The 13,956-nt window shown below is 40.0% G+C and overlaps 1 pseudogene; it reads left to right on the top strand.

Annotated features, from left to right (window-relative positions):
• The first annotated feature begins 3,162 nt into the window (after positions 1 to 3,162).
• On the top strand, positions 3,163 to 5,020 carry LOC112644150 (glyceraldehyde-3-phosphate dehydrogenase-like; annotated as a pseudogene).
• Positions 5,021 to 13,956: the final 8,936 nt, after the last annotated feature.

Genomic DNA, 13,956 nt, shown 5'->3' with positions numbered 1-13,956 from the left:
CCTGGCAGCCCCGCCCCTCCCAGGCACGAGGTGACACAAGGAGGAACAACAACCCTGGTGGTGGCCAGGCCTGCAGCTCTGGAGTCAGCTACACCTGTAGCCACCCACTGCTCCCAGTCTGCACTGGCCTAGATGCTCCTGGGGCAGTGGGGGGTGCTGATCTGCACAGCTTGAGGGCACCTGGTGGCAGGAGAGTCCTCGCTGTCCTGTGCTCTCCCCACCTCTACCTGTCCCAGGGGGATGCAGGATTCCTAGCTCTCTCCGCTGGGGCGCCCTGGGACCTGCACTCCCAGGGCCACCTCTCCAGCAGGGATTGGGGCTCAGCCACCTCCGTCCAGAGCCCCTGCCTGACTCCCTGGCTTCTCCCTGATGCCCTGGGGGCTGCGCCCTCCAGCTCTTTACCAATGGGTCCATGGTTTATGGAGCACTTTCCCTTGGGTGCCCCTCCTTTCATAGTGACCCCCGGAATCTGGAAGCTTCCCTGCCCCTCCTGCTTGATTTCCCTGCTGAACACATTTCTGTCCAGGAAAACTCAGGTGATGATTTTTAAAGTCCCTACTTCCCCAGGGCTAGGTTTTCCTGCCCTGAGGCTCACACCAACCTGCCTTAGCCCAGGTCCTCGAGGGCCCCTCCCCCACTTGATTCTGTTTTAATTTTTTCCACCTCCTATCTTGTTAGAAGCCAAAACCCTTCTCTGTGTAGCATTCCAGCTGTTCTCTCTTTAAATCTCAGGTTGAATTCGTACATGTTCAGGATCTGTTGAAAGTTATCTAGGTGAGTTGGTGGGGCCAGGTGAGTTGAGGCCCCTACTCTCCTGCTGTTTTGCCATGCCCTCTTGGTAAAGGGTTAAAATATATACACATTCAAATTTGTATTTAAATTAAATGGTGTGTAATAAATCAAATAGTAAACTTTACAGTGTTGCTGTGATCTCTAATATTATAGCTTTAGAAGTAATGCTTTAAGTGCTTTTTTGTGTGTCTCATTTCCCTCTTCAGATTCCTTTTTTTTCTAACTTGAGACAAATAATTCAGCAAGCCTCTAGATTTTGTGTGACTGTGATATTTATGTTTACCATATTTTCTCTACACTTTTAAGTTTCATCTTTTTTTATGTTTCATTTCCTCAAATCTTTCCATGATTTGTGTCATTCATTAAATAAATGTTTATTAAGTGACAACTGTCCAGATACTGTTCTATATGTTATTGTCCTACAGTAATGAATAAAATAGACAAAAATCCAAGAAACCAAGGAATGTATAGTCTAGTCTGGTGGAGTGAGATAATAAACAATGCACCCCAAAATTACATAGGTATGAGTACTATTGACACAAGTAAAGCAAGAAAGAAGAAATAGAGAGCCATGGTGAGGGGATGGGGATGAAATTCTATAGTAGCCGGGTACAGACTCACTAAGAAGATGACTTTGGGCAAGCACCTAAAGAAGAGGAGGGAGTGAGCCATGAGCATATCTGGGAGAAGTGTGTTCTAGGAAGAGGAAACTGCAAGTGCAAAAGTCTTGAGGCTGGAGTGTACTTGGTATATTTGAAGGTAGCAGAGTCCATGTTGCTGGAAGACAGTAAAACAGAGATGAAGAAGAGGACAATGGAGTCAGAGAGGCCACGAATGGGAAAATCAAGTTTTATGGGAAGATTTGGAAGGCCTATTCAAAAAATTTTGGCTTTTACTCTGCATAAGATGGGGATCCACTAGAGGCTGTTGAGTAGAAGCACGACAAAATCTGACTTGTGTTTTAAAATGACCACTTTTGGACACTACATGGAGAATAGACTAGAAAGGCAAGAGTGGAAGAAGGGAGATCAGTAAGGAAACTAGAAAGTTTGGACCAGAATGCTAACACTGGTAAGTGGCATATTGATTTATTAATTTATTGAAGATTCGGCTTATAGAAAAAAGAGCCAAAAGTTTTAGCTGGCTAAGTAGAGGACTGATATAGTAGATTGTTCTACTGTTTATGAAATATTTCAGTTTCCTCAATGTAGAGTTTCTTCCTGTGAGGGAATACACATCTGTCTGATTGAAATTGGGAGGCCATGTGATTTGTGATTGACCATTTGACCAATAATAAGTAAGCAGGAGCTTTAAGATCTACAATTTGGCTCACTGCATCACTTTTTCTTCAGCAACAAAGCCAGCAATGCTTCAGCTAATGGCTACTCTGTTTGGTTCCTAGAAAAAAGCCAATGTGAATTATAACTGGAGAGATGTACTGATGATACATGGCAAGACACAAATCTTTATTGTTGGAAACCAGTAACATGTTCAGGTTGCAGCATCACCCAGCTTTGCCTGACTAATAGAAATGTAGTTGGCATTCCCTGAAATGAAAACATCTGATAGAGACAGAGGTCTTAGGTGTGTTTGGAGTTACCAGACTGAGAAGTGCAGCTAGGAAGGTAGGAGGATAACCAGGATGTGAAGTGTACTGGAAGCAAAGTGAACAAAATATAGCAAGAATGATCACCTGTGTCCTAGAGTACTTATAAGTCAAGTGGGGTCAGGTCTAGGAATTGACCTTTGAATGCAGCAATGTGGAGATCATTGATGATCTTGCCATGAGCTGCTTAGGTAGAGTGGTCTGGAGAGAGCTTGAATGAGATGGGCTACGGAGAAATTGGTGGAGAGAAGTGAGTCACCAAAGATAGATACTAACTTTTTTAAGAAGCTTTCCTATAGAGGTGAGTGGAGAGATGATGAACAGTGAAATGGGGTCAAAAAAGTTTTGGTATTTTGTTTTGTTTTGTAACAGCATATTAATATGCTGATGGGAATTATACAGCATAGAGGGAATTAACTGATGGAGCATGAGAGAGAGGAGAAGAGCTGGAGAGATACCTTTTACTAGGTGGGAAGGGGTTGAATGCAGTACACAAATTGCGATGTTGATGGTGATAGGACCACATATAGTTCATTTATAGGAACAAAAATGGAAGGGGATCCCTGGGTGGTTCGGTGGTTTGGCGCCTGCCTTTGGCCCAGGGTGCGATCCTGGAGTCCCGGATCGGGACTGAGTCGGGCTCCCGGCATGGAGCCTGCTTCTCCCTCCTCCTGTGTCTCTGCCCCTCTCTCTCTCTCTGTGTCTATCATAAATAAATAAACAAATCTTAAAAATTAAAAAAATAATAATAAAAAAGGAACAGAATGGAAAGAAGGGAGGTGGATACAGATGGAGGTCCATGGGTACAAGTGGGTGGAGTGAGAACTTCTGGCACTTCTGGTTGTTTCTCTTTCTCATTAAAACTGGAAGCAAGGGCATCCACTGAGTGCGAGGATGGGTAAGGAGCTGTTGGAGATTTGACATGGTTACACATTTTTGTCCATCCATGTTTAGCTGGATGTGGGATAAGTATGGAATATTGGAAAGATGCGTTTAGCCATGGTGTGAGGTTGTCCTACAAATCCAGCAAAGCAAAGGAAGAGAAAAGGTTTAAGAATATATTGAGAGGCATAATTATAATAGGACTAGCCATGGAATTTTAGAAGGGAAGTGAGGAGTGAGACGGTGAAGAGGTATTCCTGTGCATGTATTGTTGAAGTTGGAGACTAGAAGTGATAAAGTAAAGAAATAGAAGCTGTTGGCTGGCAAATGGGCTGCTTAAACTATAGATTACAGAAAGGCTGCGATAAATGCTGACAGGGTCTAGGGTATGTCTATGACACTGAGCAACTGGGTAGGGCATAGGACAAGATCTTAAAAGTTTTTGACACTGAAGGTGACCTAAATCATCCAAATTCTTTTCTTAAACATTTCCTCTCATTTAAATCCCTCAATTATGCTCACTTTCATTTTTCATGACTTCAATCCATATAAATTTCAAATTATTAGAACAAATTTCACAGTTTAGTTCAACTAACACTTGAAGCATCATGCAGAATCTCTTTGGCTTACTTTAGATTTATATAGAACGAAAATGCACAAAGTCACACTGAATAAGGAAGGAGTTTGTGGCTCTCTGCTCCTCCCCATTTGACAGACAGCAGCATCTTCTGGTGCAGTGCCAGCCATGTCCCCGAGATATATTGGTGAAGGTCGGAGTGAATGGATTTGGCCATATGGGGCACCTGGTCACCAGGGCTGCTTTTAGCTCTGGCAAAGTGGATATTGTCACCATCAATGACCTCTTCATTGACTTTGACTACATGGTGTACATGTTTCAGTATGATTCCACCCAAGGCAAATTCCACGGCACAGACAAGGCTGAAAATGGGAAACTTGTCATCAATGGGAAGTCCACTCCACCTTCCAGGGGTGAGATCCCGCCAACATCAAATGGGGTGATGCTGTGGAGTCCACTGGGGTCTTCACCACCATGGAGAAGGCTGGGGCTCACTTGAAGGGCGTGGCCAAGAGGGTCATCATCTCTGCTCCTTCTGCTGATGCCCACATGTTTTTGGTGGGCGTCAACCATGAGAAATATGACAACTCCCTCAAGATTGTCAGGAAAGCCTCCTGCACCACCAACTTCTTGGCTCCTCTGGCCAAAGTCACTCATGGCAACTTCGGCATCATGGAGGGCCTCATGACCACTGTCCATGCCATCATTGCCACCCAGAATACCATGGTTGGCCCCTCTGGGAAGCCGTGGCATGACGGCCAAGGGGCTGCCCAGAACATCATCCCTGCTTCCACTGACACTGCCAACGCTGTCAGCAAGGTCATCCCTGAGCTGAACGGGAAGCTCACTTGCATGGCCTTCTGTGTCCCCACCCCCAACATGTCAGTTATGGATCTGACCTGGAGAAAGCTGCCAAATATGACAACATTAAGAAGGTGGTGAAGCAGGCATCAGAGGGCCCCTTCAAGGGCATCCTGGGCTACACTGAGGACCAGGTTGTCTCCTGTGACTTCAACAGTGACACCCGCTTTTCCACCTTCAACGCTGGGGCTGGCATTGCCCTCAATGACCACTTTGTCAAGCTCATTTCCTGGTATGACAATGAATTCAGCTACAGCAACTGGGTGGTTGACCTCATGGTCTACATGGCCTCCAAGGAGTAAAGAGCCTCCTGGACCACCAGCTCCAATGAGAACAAGAGGAAGAGAGAGGCCCTCAGCTGCTGGGGAGTCCCTGCCCTTACTTAATCCCCCAACACAATGAGAATCTCCTGAACTCCAATTTATATCCCAGGCCCCTGAGGAAGGGGAGGGGCTTGGGGAGCCCTACCTTGCCATGTACCATCAATAAAGTATACTGTACCCCCTCCCAAAAGGAAGCAGTTTGTTGGGTATTATTTCAATAACTGAGATCAGTTCCTATCAAAGACGCTCTAATCATTTATTAAAATCTAAATATATTAGACTGTTAAAAATTGGTTATTTGTTCAGTATTTGGCTTAGTGTCACTTTTTATAAATTATTATCTTGGGATATCATCTCTTTCAGCATTATCCATTGAATTACTGATATTCTTAAGATGTTGACTAATGTTGCAGCCGCTATCTATTATGTTGTGAAAATCCGACATAGAAACAAGAGGTACAAAAAAAAAAAAAAAAAAAAAGAAACAAGAGGTACCTATCAAAAAAAGTGAGCCTGTTGTTTACTTTTAAATCTAGAGAAAGTTCTGTTTTTTACCTGACAAATCATAGCGTTATAAGTTAACTTTGAAAGTCAGAACACCAGGTAAGTTTTGAATGCTTAGAAAAAGTTGATGGTAACTCTTTTTTTTTTTTTTTTGAGAGAGAGAGACAGAGTGAGAGAGAGAGGGAGAAAGAGGGAGAGAATCTCCATACCCAGCATGAGAGCATGAGCCCGATGCAGAGGTTGATCTCACAGCCCTGAGATCATGACCCCAGACAAAATCGAGAGTCAGGTGCTTACCCGACTGAGCCACCAGGCACTCCTGATGGTAACCTTTTGATCACCTTCACTCATTTCCCTTCCCCTGTACCCCTGTCTCTGGAAACCACCGATCTGTTTTCTGTTTCTATGAGTTCATTTTTTTTATATTCCACATATAAGTGAGATCACTTTTGCCTTTCTCTGTCTGACTTATTTCACTTAGCATAATGCCTTCAAGGTCCATCCATCTTGTCACAAATGGCAGGATTTCTTTTTTTTATTGATGAGTAACATTCCGTTGTGTATATATATATACATACCACATCTTTATTCATTCATCTGTTGATGGACACTTAGGTTGTTTCCATGTCTTACCTATTGTAAATGGTTTTGCATGAACATGGGATGTGGATATCTCTTCAAGACAGTAGTTTCAGAGGTGGAATTGCTAGATCATATAGTAGTTTTATTTTTAATATTTTGAGGAACCTCTGTTTTTAATATTTGGCAGTTTCCATAGTGGCTACACTGATTTACATTCCATGGGCCATTGTTTTCATTCACAAGGTTCCTAGCCATTTGTTATGATTTTCCAAAGCTATGACATTAGTTCAATCTTATGTTAGTAAGTAAAGCCCAAACTGGTTCTAAATGAGGATGAGAGTGGAGGAGTTGTGGAATTAGCTTGAGGAGGTTTTCCAAACTGCACATTCCTAGCTCCATTATCTCTGCAGAGATGTAGATATTTTCCTGCAAACTCCCATTTCACTTATCTATCTATAACACACATCCGCAAGTTTTTATTTGCTTCTAATTGGCAAAATTTAAACTAATACCTAAAAACTAACAATTTTGCTTAGTGAAAAACTATATAGAGAATTAGAATGTAGTAGAAAGGAGGTAATATGTTTTTTAGTTTTTTGGAACATAAAGTTCTACAACCTTTTATTTAACCATATTTTGAATCTTAGTTCAAAAATCCAAATCACATATATTCATAAGCAACTATATTTTTGTCTCTACTAGGTCCTTCCTAGAATTACTCCTTTAGGAATATAGGAAGGGTATGTGTGTGTGTGTGGGGGGAAATACTGTGCCATGCATCTGTCAAATAACTATTCTTTCTTGTTACTATCACATTTTCAGTAATACTCATTAGATATCATGACATATGTGTTGTTGTGCTAGGCACTATTTACACTTGCCAAAGGTGCAGCACAATTATCACCTGTTTCCGTCACAAGCTCTTCTAGCTCTCTGTGGGATGAAAGAGTGTCTTCTTTTTCACTCCTTGGTGGGTGGTCTGTTGATTTGGGCTGACAACTGCACAGTATGTACTCATTTGGCAAATGACACCAAGACTGTGGCATTTCTTGCTCTGTTTATAATAAGACTTAGTGATTCAGGGGATGAAGAATTTATCACATATACCTCAAATATTTGATGCAGAGGTAGTATGTTGGGTACAGAGAAACTCTTTATGCATAAGAACCATCCAAACAGAAAACAAAACAAAAACTAAAAAGAAAGAGATTAGGGTTATATATAATAAGGAAATGACTAGCTCATATGTATAGTAGCAGCATTGCAGTTTTTGAAATTGAGAAAGAAATTATATACTGCCTTGTATTATTAGTTCTCCAACTAGAGAAGACTGAGGTCAGGATGCAAATATTAGACCCGTTTGTGTCTGGAGCGACTGAAGATGGTGCCTGTGCAAAGTATATGTTCAGGGGATGTGTATCAACTTACTGACTGATTAATTTAAAAAATAAGTAGATTTTTGTGCTTGGGTGATATTGAAGTTAATTTTGATTTAACACTGAGTATAACTTTGATGTTTATTTATTTTTTATTTTTTGTAACTCATGAATATATAATTAAAAATTCTTAACATTTTAGCAAATTAAATCCAATAAGATGGAAGAAGTGTAACACATTATGACTAAGTGAGGTTTATTCCAGGAGTGCTAGGTTGAATTAATATTTAGAAATTAATTGCTGGAATTTACTTTATTAATGAATGGGGGGAAATCATTTCAGTAGATACAAAAAAGCATTTGAAGTCATCCAATATCCATTCCTGATAAAGATGCGAAGGAACTTGAAATCAATCAGAACTTGCTCAACTTCCTTAATATTTAATGGTGAAAGTCTGAATATTTTCCCCTTGGATCAGGAACAAGGCAAGAATGTTTGCTCTCAACACTTCTATTTAACAGTGTATGGTGGATCTAACCAGTGCAATAAAGCAAGAATTTTTAAAAAGCTATCTATAAACTCTGATATTTTAAACCTTATTTGTGAAAATTACATTTAATTGTATAGCCTATGTATAGCCTTGTATTCTTTGTTAGCTAATACAGTTTTCAAAAGTCAGGGATTTATTACTTATGGTGTTTAGCACATACTAGATGCTCAGTAAATAATAGATAAATCAAAGAAATCCAAGGGAAAAATGCAGCTATAGAATTGACATTTTTTTTCCTCATTGCTTAAGCCTTAACCCTCCGTAATGGATTTGAGTGAGTGACTGTGGCAGGAATAGTCCCCCATCTATCAAGGCCCAGGCCCTCCTCTGCTTTAATAAAAGGACAATAGCCAGACAAGGCCCAGATTTCACTTTTCCTTCTCCATTGCCTTTTTTTAAAAATGTATTTTATTCTTTGAAGTCACTAAAATTTTCAGACCTCTTTGTCTCAGTAGTTTAGCTCATCCTAACCAATGCAGTTTTAAAATTTGGTTATACATATAATGATAAAAAACTTTGTGATGCCACCAACAAAATACTAGTCAATGCTTAAAATAAATTCAGATATATATTAGGTACTACATAAGGATAAAAAATAAAGGATATTATGACCACTTTCAAAGAAAGAAAACATTTTTAAAGCATAGGTTTGGGGGGCCAACTTATAGGACGAGACTATCTCATACAGAGAACTGGATTTCTGGTGCTCTGAAATGACCTGAGACCCGAGTCTTGATTTTGCCATTCTGGTAGCTGCGTGATCTCAGGAACCTGGGCTTTGGATTTCTCATCATCAGTGACTACAGCTATTTCTAAGGAAACTATATTTAGGGAAGAAACCCTGTTTTTATTTTTTTATTTTTATTTTTTTTGTTTTTTTTTTTGAAAACCTGTTTTCAAAGTAAGAGTTTCTTGACCAATTTGAGAATGTAATCAGCTTTTAGTTAGTTTTGTCCTACCATAGCCTGCTTCTATTGCTATATACAATATTCATTCTTTGTGAATTGCAAGTAGAACTTCATTAGATTTTCTTAAAATCATCACTTACTCAGGTTCTGTCACCTTCCTGCTTTAGAATATAATTTTTAAATTTTCAAAATTAGTACTACATGGAATATATCTATTTCTATATTTAATAGTATAATGAATAAATGCATTTATTTGTATCCAATAGTATATTGAATATATTTAATAATATTTAGTGGCATATTGAATAAATCTATTTTCCCCACGTCTAGGTCTAGGGCATCATGTCCTTCCTGTAAAAGGAATGAGCTAGATTATTTACTCTCTAAGGTTCTTTTCTAAAAAATAATATGTATTCTTATAAGAGGAAGTTGGCCTAAGTGCACTAATGGGAAGCATTGAGCAGAGGTGGACAGGCTGGTCAACCTCAAGGCTGTCATAGGCAGGGAGGATTTGTTTTCACTGGGGAATTGCTGTTTATCTAGTAGCAACACTTTTTGGATTTCATATTCACTGTTAGTTTTTCTCTCTGCAGCTGCCCTGTTCCACTACACCACACTGGCACTGTCTTTTTAAGGCCTACTTTAACTCCATCCAAGTTCCCGCAAATCTTTACTTCTCCTAGCGGGTAGGCACAGACAAGGCCATGAAATGTGCAATGCCTCACTTCTCCAGTAGGGGCGCTGACCGCTATGTCTGATTTAACTGAAATTCCCTTTGGGTTTAGGGTTCAGATTGTGAAATGTAATTTTTGCATGTGATCCCTCCTTAAACATATTTTTATTTTATTTTAAATACTTACTGTGTTTTATTTAATACACATATTTTATATACAACACCTTTACAGTAGTTAGCAGTTTTCATATAAACAACATAGTACTTGAGGCTCTGAAATTTTTAATTATGGAGCAAAACATTTGATTCAAGATACAGATCCTTCCGGAGGTACCTGGGTGGCTCAGTCAGTTGGGCGACCCACCGTTCGTTTCAGCTCAGGTCATTGTCTCAGGGTCCTAGTTTGGAACCCTGCGAGGGCTCCCTACTCAGCAGGGAATCTGCTTCAGGATTTTCTCCCGGTCTCTCTCTGCCCATTCTCCACTCACGTTCTCGCTTTCTTTCTCTCACATAAATAAATAAGTCTTTTTTTAAAAAAGGATACAGACCATTCCAAGTAAAGTTCCTAATTCTTAAAAGCTACCGTCATCTTTGCCTAAGAATTTGTTGTTGCCCTGACTGTTTGGCCTGACTCTGCCAGTACCCATCTATCTTTGCCCACTTCTTAAGAGCATTTATATTTAAAATGTTATGAATGAAATATTTTCCTTTCTCCTTCAGCTTGTAGCAACAGGGAAGTCCTGACATTAAGATGACGTTACCCATTATACACACAGTATCTGGCAGCTCTTTCTTCCTCTCCCACTGCCAGCTAACTTAATATGTATACAGTGGGATGTCCAGGTATCAAGGCTCATTAAATACACAGTAAGAAGTTGAGAAGGAGAAAAAGAGCTCAAAGTCTATGTCAATCCCTCCCAGAGAAGCTAAAAGGCAAAAAGGTCAAAGTTTCCCTGTGTATGTTTAAAATTTTTTTTAATGAAAGAAGACACTGTTTTTATGTTCTGTGTGTCCAAGTGTTAACAGGATGAGAAACACTTTGTTCACATTCCCTTGTAACCTTGAACTGAGAATGTTGAAGTTCTTGCCTTTTTTTTTCATTACGTCCCACAGAAAGGTTATTCCAAATTCACTTGGCAATATCCAGACAAGCTATTTCCTAATCTCAAAATAGCTTTTTCTTTTGAGTCTTTCCCAAAAGCCTTAAAATACATTCATGAACTATATACATACTTCATTTACTAAACTTCTGGATTGAAAATCCTTAAGAGAAAAAGAAAACTTGAAGAAGAAGAACTTAAATATTGTAAATCTATTTGAACAGAAAAGACATAACAAATTATCTTTTTACTAATAAATATAGAGTAGTATACATTCATACTCAGAAAAGAATGACACTGATACCAGGAAGCTTAATTTTGGTTGTTCCTGCTGTGGTTTATAATAAAGTATTAACTTTTCAACCATAAAACATTTTTATTTAAAATAAAATTATTCATTGAGATGCAAACAAGAAGCATTATTATAAAGTGATTCAAAATTGGAAATCCTCTTCCAAGGGTTCTGCGTGGTGTGGATTTTCTCCCAAGGAAATGAATTCCATTTTCTAAGATAGTACACTCATTTCTTTCCTCAGTCCACAAATACTTGTTGACTGCCAACTGGTATTGAGCTAGTATTATGATACAATAGTGGAGGAAATAGACATTAATCCAATAATCACACGCACATCTATATAATCACAGGCTGTAATCTGTATCATGAAGGAAAAGCATAGGGAACTTCCTCTGAAAGACTTGATTTAGGCTGAATCATAGGCAAGAAACTTATGAAAAAGTAACCCCTGAATTATGATTTGAAGAATGAATAGAAGACAAGTAGATAAAGAACAAGCCAGGTCAATGTGTGTGATGGTACTGAGGTGGGAAGCAGCATGGCATTTATGAAAATATGGAAGAAGGCCAGCATGTCTGGGGCATAGGGATTGAAGAAGGGAAGTATCCTTCAGGCAGGCTGGCTGTTGGAGTCTGAAGTCTAGCTAAGGAATAAATAGAGATTTGATATATGAATTAGTCCACATGTGTAACTTCCCAAGCAACCTGAGTTGGGATACATGGTGGGTAATATACTATTTTCTCCTATTTATCTGCTTCATTTAAAATTAGATTTCAATGTAGGTAGGAAAACTGAAAGGAGTGGGAATTGACTGGAAGGGGTCACAAGGAAACTTTGTGGGGTGATGGAAATGTTCTATACCTTGTTTGGACTGCTGTTTATATGGGTGTGCATGTTTAACAACTCACTGAATTACATTTTACCTCAATTAAGAAAAAAACATTTGTGGCCTAATATGAAAAATATGTTCAGCCTTGTTAGTAGTCAAATTAAAATAAAAATAGAATTAAAAAAATAAAATCTAAGGATGCCTGGGTGGCTCGGTGGTTGAGCCTTTGGCTCAGGGTGTGATCCCGGAGTCCCAGGATCAAATCGCACGTAGGGCTCCCTGCATGGAGCCTGCTTCTCCCTTTGACTGTGCCTCTCTCTCTCTCTCTCTCTCTCTCTGTGTCTCTCGTGAATAAATAAATAAAATCTTAAAAAAATAATTAAAAAATCTAGCTAAGGATTGTGATCCCTGGCTTGCTTTTTTTTTTTTTCTTTTTTTTTTTTTTTTTTTTAATTTTTTTTATTTACTTATGATAGCTACAGAGAGAGAGAGAGAGAGAGAGAGAGAGAGGCAGAGACACAGGCAGAGGGAGAAGCAGGCTCCATGCACCGGGAGCCCGACGTGGGATTCGATCCCGGGTCTCCAGGATCGCGCCCTGGGCCAAAGGCAGGCGCCAAACCGCTGCGCCACCCAGGGATCCCCCTGGCTTGCTTTTAAACAAAGAGGTAGCAAGACCACATGGATGTCTAACCAATCGCTTTTCCTCTGCTATGGAGGATACATTAGAGGGGGAGATAAAAATGGATGAGGGAAGACCAGCTCAGGGCCTACTAAAATGGTTCAGGGGAGAATTGATAGCAGTAGTGGTGGAGAGAGGAAAGTAGGGAGGTCCAAGGGACTTCTAGAAGATAAAATCAATAGGAGAAAACCTACCTACTGAACCTCAAAAACATCTTCCCAATTGTTGAAAGGCAGATAGTATTTATGTGACATCAGCAAAGGTGGCTGCTGAAGAAGGTAGATTGATATAGACCCTGGTAACATGGTAAAAGTTTCACTCAGAAACAGGAAAGCCAAAGTTATGGCAAGATAGCAGCCAAACTAAGGTCGGCAGCAACAGCTGGGAGTTCTCTTGGGAAGGCTTCCTGAATGAAGCAACAAAGCTTGACATTCAATACTGGTTATATATGGAGTGGCTCATGATTTCCCAGGCAGCTTTGTTCATGCCCCAAAGTAACCCAAGAAAGTGAAATTTGCCAAGTCACCTGACTTACCTTTGGGGCAGTTCCATGTGTTCTCGAAACATCTGTCTTTCTAGGATGCAACATGATAGTCAAAGTGCATCATCCTTCCCTCACTAGATGGGCGCTTCTGTTCTAGGAAGATTTTGGCATGGGGAGTTGGAAGACCTGGGGCTAAATGCTGGTTCCAAACTTCTCTAGTGTGTGCATTTTAGAGGTGGTTTCCCTCATATTTAAGATGTGATTGATAACATCTACAACCTTGCAGAGCTGTTGTGAAGGTTTGGTATGTGACAGGTGCTGTGCAAATATCAGCAACAACAATAATAACAATGCTAAGTAACTTTTGTTATTAAGATATCCTTTTCTCTCCTTTCTTTTTTAAAAAATATTTTATTCATGAGAGACACAGAGAAAGATGTAGAGACACAGGCAGAGGGAGAAGCAGGCTCCCCTCAGGGAGCCTGATGTGGGACTCGATCCCAGGACCCCGGGATCACGACCTGAGCCAAAGGAGACGCTCAACTACTGAGCCACCCAGGTGCCCCTCCCTTCTTTCTTTTATATAGTTTCACTCTTTGAGATTTTTTTTCACTCCAATAGCTTCAGCGATACCTTTCTTTGACAAATGTTAGGTATCATCAGATACTGTGCAATGTGATAAAGATAAAGGGGAGAAGATCCACTTTGTCTCAATCCTCTAGAACTTATGCTTAAAGAGATGAAAGCTAGGTCTACTCTGTGCAGAGATAACTGGCTATTCACCAGAAACTTAGGCCCCTTTTTCCTGGACACATGGTAGGTTACATTTCCTAGCCTCCCTTGCAGGTGGATATGGCCATGTGGCTCATTAATGGAATATAAGCTTCTGTTACTTCTGGACCAAGATTTTTAAGAGATAGATGTGCTTTGTCTA

Source organism: Canis lupus, chromosome 1 (genome assembly GCF_003254725.2).
Source record: "Canis lupus dingo isolate Sandy chromosome 1, ASM325472v2, whole genome shotgun sequence".
Lineage (NCBI taxonomy): Eukaryota > Metazoa > Chordata > Mammalia > Carnivora > Canidae > Canis > Canis lupus.
Note: the sequence above shows the minus strand (reverse complement) of the source record. Positions and strands in the feature narration are given on the sequence as shown.